Raw genomic sequence first — 12,745 nt, 5'->3', positions numbered from 1 at the left:
TTTCGTACTTCTATATTCGGCCGAAACGTATAACCTACAGAATTGAAAGAGAGACGTGTGATTGCCCTTCACCTACAGGCATCTGCTCTGTGGCTAAAACCATTCTGGCTTTGGAGACGGGAACCATCGCGGCCAACCTGCACTTCACCGAACCCAGGCCCGACATTCTAGCATTGCATGATGGCAGAATTGAGGTTGTGGACAAGCCAACGGCCATGACGGGAGGCCCGATAGGTATCAGCTCGTTTGGCGTCGGTGGCACCAACGCTCACGTCATTCTTGAACCGAACAAGGGCCCGCATGTGGACAGTATGCCCCGTGACAAACCCGAGCTCCCGAGGCTTGTTCTCATGGCGGGAAGGACCAAGGACTCCTTGAAGGTAGTTTTGCTGAGCTTTCTCTAATTTGTGTTGTTTTGTATGTTGTTGGTTACTGACGCAAGGACTGCTTCATCAAAAAATGCCAAATGCCTGGGTTTACGGTCTTCGGACTGACTTTAAACTGTGTACTTCTTTGTATTCATTTGTTAAAAATTGGTGTACGGGGTAATTTTATTAAAAGCAACGGATTGGCGTGGAGGGCGATATTGCTAAAAACGAGAGCCGGCGAAATAAAAAACTCCTCAATGTTCTGGCCAGATCTGGTCGGGTGTGTATGGCCAGATGTGCGCCTTTTGCGTGCAGGGGCATGTCTTCTTTTGAACTCTCTCTTGCCTCCTGTTGCCACGGGACGCTGAAACTAGCAAATACTTTTTTGAGTTGATTGTATTTTTTCTTTTTTTTTCTTTTTCTTCTCCTCTCTCACCTTCGAACCACGCGATTTTGATTTTTTGTTATTTTTTTCTTACTTTCTTTCCTCTTCCACTTCTTATTTTTCCCTGTCCTCCAACGATTACCGAATTGCTTGAACATGGTACCCTCTCTTGCCCTGCCCTGTGTCGTGCTACATGTGGTAAATATAACAGTGAAATCAGCTTACCCTATACTCTGAAGAAATAACTCCCTCTTCCTGAAACGTCAGTATATTTTTGTTTAAAGCACAGCACTTTATGGGCTCGCCATGTCGTCGTAGCTCGCTAGCGGTCGGTGCAAGAGACAGCCGGAATCAGGCGGCGCGGCGAGATAAAGGACCCAAGAGAAGCCTGGTGTACCGTCGTCAGGGAGTCACGCTTAGGCTTCGAAAAACACGCGTTTTAAATATTTATAACTGTTCGAACCTCGTCAACCGCTGGCGTTTGTCATTCATCTCTCCGTTGTTTAGCGCGAAGAAAACTGCAGGTACATTTCAGGCAGAATCTGTGTATATAACGGGCAGCCCCCACGTTCATTTAGCTAGGAACGCTTGTTGGGTTGGTTTTTGCGATGGTAAGCGAATAAAGCAGCCGTGCCAGAAAAAATTGCGCGTTCGAAATGACGCAGAAAGTGTCCAGCCGAGCTAAAAAAAAATACGCGTTGGAAACGACGCAAAACAGCTTCCGCATACGAAATTAAAGTACGCAAAAAAGGAACGGAACTCCCGAGCGCAGTTTCCGGCAGGGGGGGGGGGGGCGAGCACTGCGAAGGCGGGATATATGAATTGCATATTCATCATCAAAGGATTGCGTCAGGGCGGCGAAGAGCAGTGAGCGAATAAAGGTGCCACCAACCATTATGGCGAATCACTGCTCTGACCTCCGACAGTTTTCAGTGGAACGAATTGAATTTTTCAAATATATTTTCGTGTGCCTTTGTCTTCACTTACCATAGTTTCTCGCGCTCTTTGTGAGTTTGTTTGTTTCCAGACTGACTCTCTCTCCTTCTCTCTCTCTCTCTATCTCCCTCTCTCTTTCTCTCTCTCTCTCTCTATATATATATATATGTATATAAATGTATATACATATACAAGAAAAGAAAACTTTCAACAAGGTAAAATCACGATTGTTGCCAACGTTTCAGCAAAGAGGCTTTCAAGTCTCGAAAGCCAATCTCTTTACTGAAACGTTGGCAACAATCGTGCTTTTACCTTGTTGAAAGTTTTCTTTTCTTGTGTTCTCTACCATCTTCAAAAGTTCAACTGCTCCCTACTATATACATATATATATATATATATATGTATATATATACGGATATGTGGGAATCTAAGCATGCCGAGAGGGGCGCCCGCGGAGATCGCTAGCTTTAATGGCGAATCCAGAGAGCGTGGCAACGATGGTGATGATGTCATCGGTGCAACTGCGATTATGATACGAAAGTTCCTACAATATATATATATATATATATATATATATATATATATATATATATATATATATAAAAGAAAGAAATAAGGGTTGGCAGTCAGGCAAACCTCGGAAACAAAATGGAGGAGGTGGTAGGTCGTTGAAAGAGATAAAGAATTTGGAAAGAAAGAAAGTGGAGAAAAAATGCCCACCGGGTGGGATCCGAACAGACGACCTCCAGAATACCGGTCTCGTGCGATGACCACTACGGTAACAGCGGGACTACTTTCCCCTCGGGTTTCTGGGGTATTTATGTTAAGGTATTTTTCTTTCCTGCGCTCTGATGGTGGTAGCCAGCGCCACTCGGACTGCTCAGGGTTAATGGGACCTTCTTTTTAACCTCCATGCCGTGACTCGAGTGTCTACGACATGTCGAGAGTGGTCCACCAGCGTTGAACTCTCTTAAGCTCCCTATGGCACCAAGACTGCCAGAATAGAGGCCCTTGCTATGCATGTAGCGAATCAGAATAGGAAATAAGGGGGTTGTTGAAACGAGACAGAAAAAAAGGATTGGCAGTAAAGAAAACCTCGGAAAGAAAAATGGAGGATGTCGTAGGTCATTGAAACAGCTATAGAATTTGGAAAGAAAGTGGAGAAAAAATGCCCGCCGAATGGGATCCGAACCCGCGACCTCCAGAATACCGGTCTGGTGTGATGACCACTACGCTACCGGCGGGGCTATTTTCCCTTCCACTTTCGGGAGTATTTATGTTAAGCTATTTTTGTTTTGGTTAAGGTTTTGTACAAATAGGCCATGTCAAAAAAAGGTATGCTCCTAAACTACGGCGGGCTGATGCTGCAAACTCATCTTTGCCACCGTTTTCTCATTGTCTTGCGCGCAGAGAACCCTAAACAACTTAGAAGCCGAAGGACCGTACCCCGATTCCGGGTATGCCCTCCTTAACAGAATTGGCCAGCCCAGCGTGGATCAGTTCCGCTACCGAGGCTACGCCATTGTTCCTGTGGATGGCTCTGGCAAAAAGGTTATCAAAGAGGTCAACCAGGCCCCTTTCGATAAGCGGCCGCTGTGGTTCGTCTTCGCCGGGATGGGAAGCCAATGGAACGGGATGGCCCGGCAGATGATGCAGTTCGACGCGTTTGCCCGCTCCATCTACAAGTCACACGATATCCTCGAACGAGTCGGCGTTGATCTACTAGACTTCCTGACAGAAGACATGGCCAAGCACCCGAGTTCAGTGTCCCAGTTTGTCACCGTCTCAGCCGTTCAGGTAGGGCTACTATTATACACGTCAAATTTTAGTTGGGATTTAACTAAAAGTTACTAGGGTGATATGTTAGCCCAGTTTGATTGAACTGTAAATACCAAAATATAGCCCGAAGACGGGGACGGGGTTTGCCTTTGTCATTGTTTTGTATCGCTTTGGTTGGCGTTTGACATGTTGTGCTTTTTCAAGCGATCCTTGTATAGGCTGACTCGTATCACCTTCGGTGTTGCTGCTGGCGTCGCACAGCAAAGTCTCTCTTGACCCCCTTTCGATTCCTCCTCATCCGCCGCTGGCAGCCGGAAACCCCACCTCCCACGAGCGGCGTGCCGAACAACGCCATACTCCGAGCCGATAATAGACGCTCCCTCCCTCCAGAGAAGGAAAAGGCAGGTTAGCTCGCTCCACGAGCGGCGTTTTTCCCTAGTTCAAGGTCAGCTGCGCCATGGGTAGGCCACGCCTGGTCCTCTCCGCTAAAGAGCAGGCAGCCCTCAAAGTACAACTGCAGCGGACCCACAAACGTGCGGGCTCTCGACGACATTGCCTTGAGTTTCAGAAGTTCGAAATGCAGGTGACACAGCAGCGGCGAGCCGCTGAAAGGAGTCGGAAAGCTAGGGTTGAACGTTTGGTTTGACCGGGATTTCACCAGGAAATGGTTTACTATTTCCCAGTGTTGGCAAGTTTCGCGAGCACCCTTGTTCCCAGTAGGCGAAGGGTTGGTTCTTTTCAGTGTCTTCGTCTTAGCGCTGTTTTCCAGTACGTTCCGTAAAAGAAACACTGTCCTTACTTGTGATAACCAATTTTGCCAGCTCCAGCAAATCAGTTTGCTCCGACGGTTTAAACACACTCATAATTTTGCATTTCTTAGTCGTCCTCGTTTTCTGGGACAGCTTTCCCGATTTTTTTGGAGGTTACCATGGTCCAACTGCAGCTGGGATTTTTTATGTGTCATCCGGTATGAGTACGCAGTGGTACCATGAAATTAGAGCGACCTTGCAACACTGCCGTCAATGACATTCACTCCTTTCTTCGTGCATGGCAACCCTGCTCAGCTGACCTAGCTGACCTAGCTGTTAGCTCATGGTGGTAGTTCGTGAGTTGGTCGTCGCAGCCAGGAATGCTTTCCAGTTCCTTTTTTGCATTTTGCGATTATATTTAAAGTGGCTATCGAATGCGTTAACCGCTGAAGCCCAAAGCAAGCCAAGCAATAGCCGGGACACCTCTCGAATACTACATGGTACAGAGCCAAGTGCGGAAAAAGGAAAACATCTTTTCAGCAATTTGCTAAGTTATCTGATGGAACATAGCATTAAATGTTTTGCTGAAGTTCTTTGTGGTCGTTCAATACGCTTCTTTCCTACGTTCTGAAAGCATTTGTGATTTAGAAACGAGTTAAAAAGTTGTTGCATGGTCTCTTTAAGCTGAATAATTTGTTCAAAAGTGTTACCTTGGGCTGTAGTGGCCTATCTCGTATTTAGTGCAAAATTAGTTTTATTTTTACTAGTTTTTTCACTTACTTTTTTAGATATCACCCACCCATGCTCTAAAACATGCAGTAATCAGTACTCTTGAGCTTGCCTAGCAACACAACGTCCTGCACAATACCTGAATTCGCGCTTAGAATAAAACTCAGTTATTTTCAGTGCTGTAAATGGGTGTTTTTTAACTTAATTTCTTGTTCCTTCTCTCGCGGGAGAACGTTACCTATGCCCGAATCTTCTCCTTGCCCGCTCACCTTCTCGGGCCTTTCAAATTTCCTCAAGTCACCCGTAGGGGTCGCCTACTTAGAGAGTTTACCTCTTCACTGCCAAATCAAATACTCAGGCAAGTGTCAACAACCTCATCATTGTTGATAGACGTTGGTGTATAGGCTTGTGCTACTTTTGATTAACATGAATCTCCTTATTCGCTTGGTTCACAACAGCTGCCGCTTTTCGCTTTAAGTGTAGTATTTATCTTAATTTCCGTTTACCTCTTTGTACATCTAAAATCTTACTTAATTAAAGCTCCTTCATTTCTCGCCCCAGAGAACACAAAGGGGGCCTCCTTTTGTACACCCTTAAACTTTTATCTGTTCTTCTAAGCTGATGAAATCATGAAAATTGTGAAGATAATGAGAAAAATGGTAATGGTTTAGGCAGAATTGTACGCCACCAACTTCAAGGGGGGATGCACTGCTGAAGTCACAAGCTTTGTTCAAGAGGTTCCAACAGCAGAATGTTACGATGTGAAAAACACGCTAGCGGAACTGAAGAGAAGAAACTTCGCAGGAGATGACTGAATAGCGGTTGATATTTGAAGGATGTGGGGTGCCGCAATAGGAAAGCTTCGAAATAATTTCTTTATATTCTTCACAATAATAAAGGTCCAACTTGAATGAAACAAATGTCAATCAGATTTCAATTCAGCATAACAGTGATGGCGAAGTTATTGAAGCTACCGAACAATGCATCACATTCAGGGAATCAACCAGGTATTGGAGAAATACGTGGAATACAGTAAGCGCCTGTAGACGGAATCTATATATTACGAGAAAGGTTTTGGGTCAGTAGCCACCGTAGCAGTGACAGAAGCAGTACGGAAACAGAGTAAAGGAGACCCTCACAGGACTCCGGGTGGACATACACAACGAGTGTTCCGATACCCTAATCATTCAGATGCAGAGCGGCAGCTTCTAGTCGCGGAAGGCTGAATTGGAGTCACCGTGTCTCTGAAAGCATCTACAGTACATCTAAGTGGGGTATTTATGGAATTTGACTAGGAGAAGTCAGAGGTACGAGCGAATGAAGAGTATTTCGGCCACGTCAGTACATCGTCTGGTGAAGTAAATCGGGAGGACATCTACAAGAATAGTTCAGTAAGATAACGCAGAAAGACCATCACAACCACCCCCCGTCTACGTGCTCGGCAGGACGAGTGCTTCTTCCAGAGGCATGACAAGCAAAAAACTGAAAATATTGCTGAATAAATGTGCACAAAGCATTCGGCCTGTATAGTAAAATGCCACAATCCGGTCCTCTTTTGCGTTATCTGTGTGCCATTTTTCGCCTCAGATTTTTTTTATTTTATCTTGCTCCAGTGTTTGCCGGAATACATTCCCTCAATAAAAATTACTTCAATTTTAACGCGAGAATCCCAGAAATAAAAATCATTAGCGAGGTAGCAAGCAAAGCATACAAAGCACTGGCGGCTCACCGTCCAGTTCAGCCAGTTCAGTGGAACGTGCCGATGTAACGTATAGTGGTAAGTCACTCCACCCCTACCCTAGAGACCCCGTTTCGATTCGCATACAGACTCAAATGTATTAAATTCTATTACAAGGCGTTTTTCCTCTATTTAGGGCGGTGCCATTTTGATTTCTAGCCAGCGCAAATGCCGCTTTTTCGCACAATGACAAACTTATTCCATTCCACCTAGTATGGTGAAATTGTTTGGACCGTGTTTCTACTGTTATGCGACAGGTGGCGCTGGTGGACACGCTTCATGAGATGGGACTCGAGCCGGACGGACTTGTGGGGCACTCAGTGGGCGAAGTTGTCTGCGCATACGCTGATGGGTGCTTCAACCGGGAGCAAACACTACTGTCTGCCTATTGGCGCGGTCGCTGTTTGGACGAGGGGAACATTCCCAAGGGAGCCATGGCGGCTGTTGGTGAGCCCAATCTGTTGCTCCGATGTTTATAAGTGCTGAAAAATCAGTCTTTATGCTGGTCAGTTAGCCATGCCATGTTACTTTCTCTCTGCTGCATTTTTGTAGTTATGTTCACGTGTACTGGTGCACGCGTGCAACTAGCAGAGCACTGACAGGCAGCAGCTGGTGCGCTGTCGCTGTGCACCCTTCTGGCTTTATATGTACGTTGCCTGGTGTCTACCTTTAGCTGTGGTTGCACCAGCGCAGTTCCGCTGGGTGGCCCAGCTCCTGGAACGTGTGCTTCAACATTCATGCACATCGCCTTCGCGTTCACCTTCATCCAGATGGCCTACTCTAAGGCTCGTCTGAGGTGTTTTAGCAGTTTTTTAACACCAAAGTGTTTCATGCCGGGATACACCAAGATTTCGATGACGTCATATCCATCACAGAAATGACGCCAGTACACTTTTGCCGAAGCGACCCGCCAGCAGGACGTCGCTAGCCAAGCACGCCGTCAAGACATCCGGCGACCCGCGAATAATGCTTAGCTTCAGATGTAGCTCTACATTGCACTTTCGGATTTTACCGATTTTTATGACAGAGGAATCAACCTCAATTTTTTATCTGTGCCTTGTCTTACCATTCCTCGTACCCTTCCATCGACTCTTCACGTGCCCATCTTACCCTCACTTTCTCGAACATAGCTCCGCTCACTACTTCCACTTTCCGCTGGTGGAGAGGGCCTTTGCAGCTGTCCTGAGCCTCAAATGTATTCCTCAAAAGAGGGTTCCACACATTTCTGTGCTCCTATTAGGGTTTATTTTCTTTCTCTCACGAATATAGTTCTCGGCCTCGCTGCATCACTTTTAGCCTGAGGATTTCCGACCCATGCTCTCCCACAGTCGGCCTTTCATTCAATTTTGTGTCCTATCACTGCTTTGCAAATTTTACAGTTCGCGTACAACATCCTCCTTCTCAATGCGGAATGTCGTTTGAACCATCATGCGATTTGAAGCAGAGTACGGTTGACGTCCCCGCGCGGCACCCCTTGGGCAAATATGTACTTGAAGACATGTACTTGAAATATGTACTTGAAGAACCTGGGGTCTGCCTTAACAGTACTCGAAAGGCCGCTTTCCCGACTTCGTGAGGAATTGAGCACGCAGCCTCGACGTAACGCGTGCAGTGCTCTACCAATTAGGCTACCACGGCGGTGACTCCCTCGCCATTCAGTGTTCAGTGTAAACTGAATAGCCCAACAGCCCAACCGCCACGGAAGATGTAAAACGTCCTCTCGCGCCCGTGGCCACCACGTAGAACGTGGTCGTACGTCTGAGGTATAGCCATTAGTATATCCGAACCGCTGGTCACTCCTCGTTTAACCGTCTCTGAACACCTCTAAATAGAAACCCTGATGAAATCGGGAGTCGAAACCGTTGTAGCTTGATTGATGGAACACCGCACGCTTTATGAGGAGGTTGTGGGTTCTTACGCAGGCAACAAAACTCGGTTGGTGTTATCTCTACTTGTTTATTTTTCCCCTTATCACTAAAAGACAATCTTATCCCTGTATCGCGAAATAAAATCCCTTTTACGCAGCCGAATGGCTGTTGTAATAAATACTGCAACTTCTTCTACATTCATTTATTCATTGTAACTTATTTTTAAGGGCAGGAGCCAGCACTGAATACCTTGCTGAAGCGTAAGATACAGTTATATTACTTATACCCCTGAGAGCGGCGGAAAACGCAGTGTCCCTGATAGCAGTTTCGGTAAGGTATCCGACATTGGGAGGCGTTTGTTCGGTCTCAACTCTGGACACGCGGTTTTCTTCATTTTCTTTTGTAGCATAGAATAAAAAGATAACATTACTAATAATGATATCAGCTAGAACAAAATTCGAACCATACCCATCAGCTTTCCTTCCCGTACTATAAAGAAAAACGCGAGGGAAAGCATTGTTTTAAAATGTTCAGTAAGACGCTGGCTTTCCTTCCATATTCCTTCTACGAGACTCTCATCTTCGGCCATTTATGTACGCGTTCATAACAGCCCCCGACTAGCCACGCTCACCTTGTGTGGCAGTACATTTTCATAGATACACTTGACAAAAACAAACGACATGCTCAGTGAAAGCATTGTCCATTTCAGGTCTCACATGGGAGGAAGCAGCAAAGCGGTGCCCCGATGGCGTCTATCCGGCGTGCCACAACGCCGACGACTCCGTGACCGTGTCCGGTGGTGCTGATGACGTGGCCAGCTTCGTCAGTCAGCTTGAGGCCGACAACGTGTTCGCCCGCTTGCTGCACAATGTGCACGTTCCTTTCCACTCGGTCCACATGAGAGGCGTCGTTCCCGCGCTCCAAATGGCCCTTGAAACGGTGGGCTGAAGAGACGGGATGCAGATGGGATGCAAAACTCAGTGCTGTGCTCAGTAGCAAGAACTTTGCAGCCTGTTACAGATGTGTAGACTACTGTTCAATTTGCCGTTAAACCGAACACAAAGTTGCGCATAACCCCAGAAAATTATCACAGATTTTTAAAGATGCCTTCGCCAATTAAGTGCTGGAGAATTTATGCCCACATTTTCTACACCTGCGTATAAAAGCACAAACACATATGCTGGACATACAAGATTACGTCTTAAAAGGGGCTTCCAAGGTACTACTCTTCGCACTCGAAAAGAGTTAAAGGGGTATTTCAGATTTTTGCTTGACACAAGACACCATAAAAACATGCCACTACCTCAACAAAGAAAACCTCGCTTTTAATGCCTTGAACTGAAAGAACTGGGCTATTCCGCCAGTTGGCTGGCTTCTGCTAGGGAAAAGCTGCTTTAGTCATTCACAGGGGAAGAAAATATAGAGCACCGAAGCATTGCAGTTTGGCCTCGATAAAATTGTCTCTAGCTGTGCTCAGTGAAAAATGAGTTGAAGCCTAAATATTTTAATGCGGGATTTGCTAAAAAAAGGTGGAATGCAGGCCTTATTACTTACATTTCTGCAGAGTACAATGCATAAATCAAGTTAAATATCTTAGGCAACATTAGATTGGCCCAGTCACGTAGACAAAACAGGGAAGGCTGTACGCTTAATTCTTTTTTTTTACAAAGAAATTTCACCGACGCGCCGCGAACACTCAAGGAAACTTTGTATATAACAAATGTGCGCCCAATTCTGAAGTATGGTTGTGTTGCTTGCGACCGTTTCCCTAATGTAATCACGACAATTGTAAAAGGGCGCAAAAAAGGGCTGCGGGGTTTATAACAGGTACTTATGATTTTAAAACAAGGAGTTCGGAAATTAGACACGCCTTGGGATGAAAACCCCTTTGTGAACGACGGAAGGTTCAAGTACGTGATTCTTTATAATATCTAACATGCTAAGTCAGCAATAAATCAAAACGGTATTTAAATACTCTTTGTTATATGTCCGAGCGTAGTGATCAAATGTATAAAATCAGAAAATATACCTGTTGATTAAATGTATTTAAATACTCTTTCTTTCCAAACTCTATTAGCGACTGGAACGCGCTAAAGATACCAATATTCTCAGATTCTATTTTCCTAACAGCCATCTAAACGCATTTTGAGTTAACAAAATAACCCATCTCGAAATGCGATGGGTTATTTCAGGTGAGAAGCACATCACTTAGGTGCATGGTTTTTGGATCTTAAGGCTATAGCAGGAAATACGGTATAATTTTACATAATTAATGAGCGTGCAGCATCTTTCGTTATTAGGCTCAATACAAAGCGGAAACTTCATGTGGCGCAGTTCTATGCACCCACCTCCACTTAGGATGATGAGCCCATCGGCGTATTTTAGGATGAAATTGAATTGGCAGTTAAAAAATTACACACTCCGTACACTAACATTATCGGCGACTTCAATGCAACAATAGAGACACAAAAACAGGAGAGAATGCGGTAGGGAAAGTTGTTCTCGGCTCTAGAAATAGCCCCGGAGAAATGCTTGTTGCCTCTGGCGAGAGGAATAATTTGCGAATTATGCATACCTTCTTCCGAAAAAAAGAACAGGAAATATACTTGGAGAGGCACAAAAGGTCAAACTAAAAACGAAATTGACTTATTTTAGCTGGCACTCCCCGTATGATACACGATGTACAGGTGATTGGCAGGATTGAAACACATGACCACAGAATGGCCAGAAGTCGTATCAACCTGGATTTAAGAAGCGAAAGATTAAAGATGCTAAAGCAGAAGACGCCTAACCTGCCCTACGTATGACATAAAGTGGAACAATTTAGGTTGTTACTTGAAAACAAGTTCTCCACGCTGTGTACAGAAAACAATGATCCGGACTCCCGCAAACATCATTTCACACATGCGGTCATTCAGCCAGCACTAGCTACAGGAGAAATACAGCCCGAACTCGAATTCAGGTTATTACAGAAAACTAAGGATTTATTGAAACATGCTGGTAAATGTTAGTCCGCTGTACGCGGGACCAAATAGAAATGACCGAGCTGTGCAAATTGATAAACGAAAGCAAGTCTTCCGACATCTCTTAATTAGATATTGCAAAAAATTGCAGCAATGTTGAAACACAGGGGAAGTTTAAAAGCGCCTAGAAGGAAGCCCACCATTGTAAAAAATACAATACATACACTCCGAGATGGCAGTAATAACAAAGCAAACAATTTTGATGACATACTATGGCTAGCCGAGGAATTCTACACAAAACTTCTCATCCTGACTCGGACGCAAGTTTTTCCTTAACTGGTGTCAGTCATGTTCCGCCGGTTACGACGGATGCTGTGGAAACAGCGCTCCAAGCAATGAAGAAAGGCAAACCTGCAAAGGACGATGGCATGACGGCTGATCTATTGGGCCTGCGAAGGCCCGTTGTGCTATAAAGGCTTACAGCTCCATTCTTGCAGTGCTCCAGGCCTTTAATGGTGCCAAAGGCGTGGGAAAATGAGAGTTCTTGTACATAGGAGGGGTGATGCCAAAGAGCTTAAGAATTACAGGCCCATTAACGTTCTCTCTGTTACCTACAAATTATTTACACAGGTAATTCCCAGTCGCATATGTGGCACCTGGGAATTTCAACAGCCACGTGAACAAGCCGTTTTCAGACAAGCTTTCTGAACTTTCACGAGCTCAACCATATTCACGAGATCAACCAAGCAATTTAAGAGTGTTCAAAATATAATGCACTGGTGTACATGGCTGTCATTGCTTACGTAAAAGCATATGATTAAGTTCCCACTTCAGCAGCAGTAAAGGTGTTACGTGAAGATGGCGTCGACGAGGCATAGATTGCGGTCTTCAGAAATATGTACGATGGATTCACGAGAATCATCCGGCTCCATCACAGAACTTTGCAGTTTCCTATGCAAAAGGGTGCCCGACAAGGGGACTCAATATCGCTACAATTTCGTACAGTCTGTCTGGAGGGTGTGCGCAGAAAGGTTAGGGGGAGAAAAACCGGAGTGCGAATTAAGGGGGGAATATCTCAGCATCCTAAGGTTTCCATACGACATTGCCCTGTTCAGTCAGAGCAGCCAGGATTTGCAGCGCATGCTTTGCCGGCTGTGTTTAGAAAATGTGGCTGCAGGCTTAAAATAACCATGAAACAAGCAAAGGTAATACACCAAGACACGTGACTTT

General features: G+C 45.2%; 1 pseudogene across 1 annotated transcript in view; it reads left to right on the top strand.

Moving 5' to 3' along the window:
• Positions 1-12,745, top strand: part of LOC144137999 (fatty acid synthase-like) — a 64,379-nt pseudogene that overhangs the window by 12,039 nt on the left and 39,595 nt on the right. The window contains exons 7-10 of the transcript XR_013315795.1: positions 79-380; positions 3,100-3,486; positions 6,942-7,131; positions 9,262-9,491. The product of XR_013315795.1 is annotated as a fatty acid synthase-like (transcript). The remainder of the gene's footprint in view (positions 1-78; positions 381-3,099; positions 3,487-6,941; positions 7,132-9,261; positions 9,492-12,745) is intronic.

The sequence above is a fragment of the Haemaphysalis longicornis genome, unplaced genomic scaffold (genome assembly GCF_048455015.1).
Source record: "Haemaphysalis longicornis isolate Haplotype H1 unplaced genomic scaffold, Haemaphysalis longicornis Haplotype H1 scaffold_5, whole genome shotgun sequence".
Taxonomy (NCBI): Eukaryota; Metazoa; Arthropoda; class Arachnida; order Ixodida; family Ixodidae; genus Haemaphysalis; species Haemaphysalis longicornis.
This window is presented reverse-complemented; position numbering and strand designations above follow the sequence as displayed.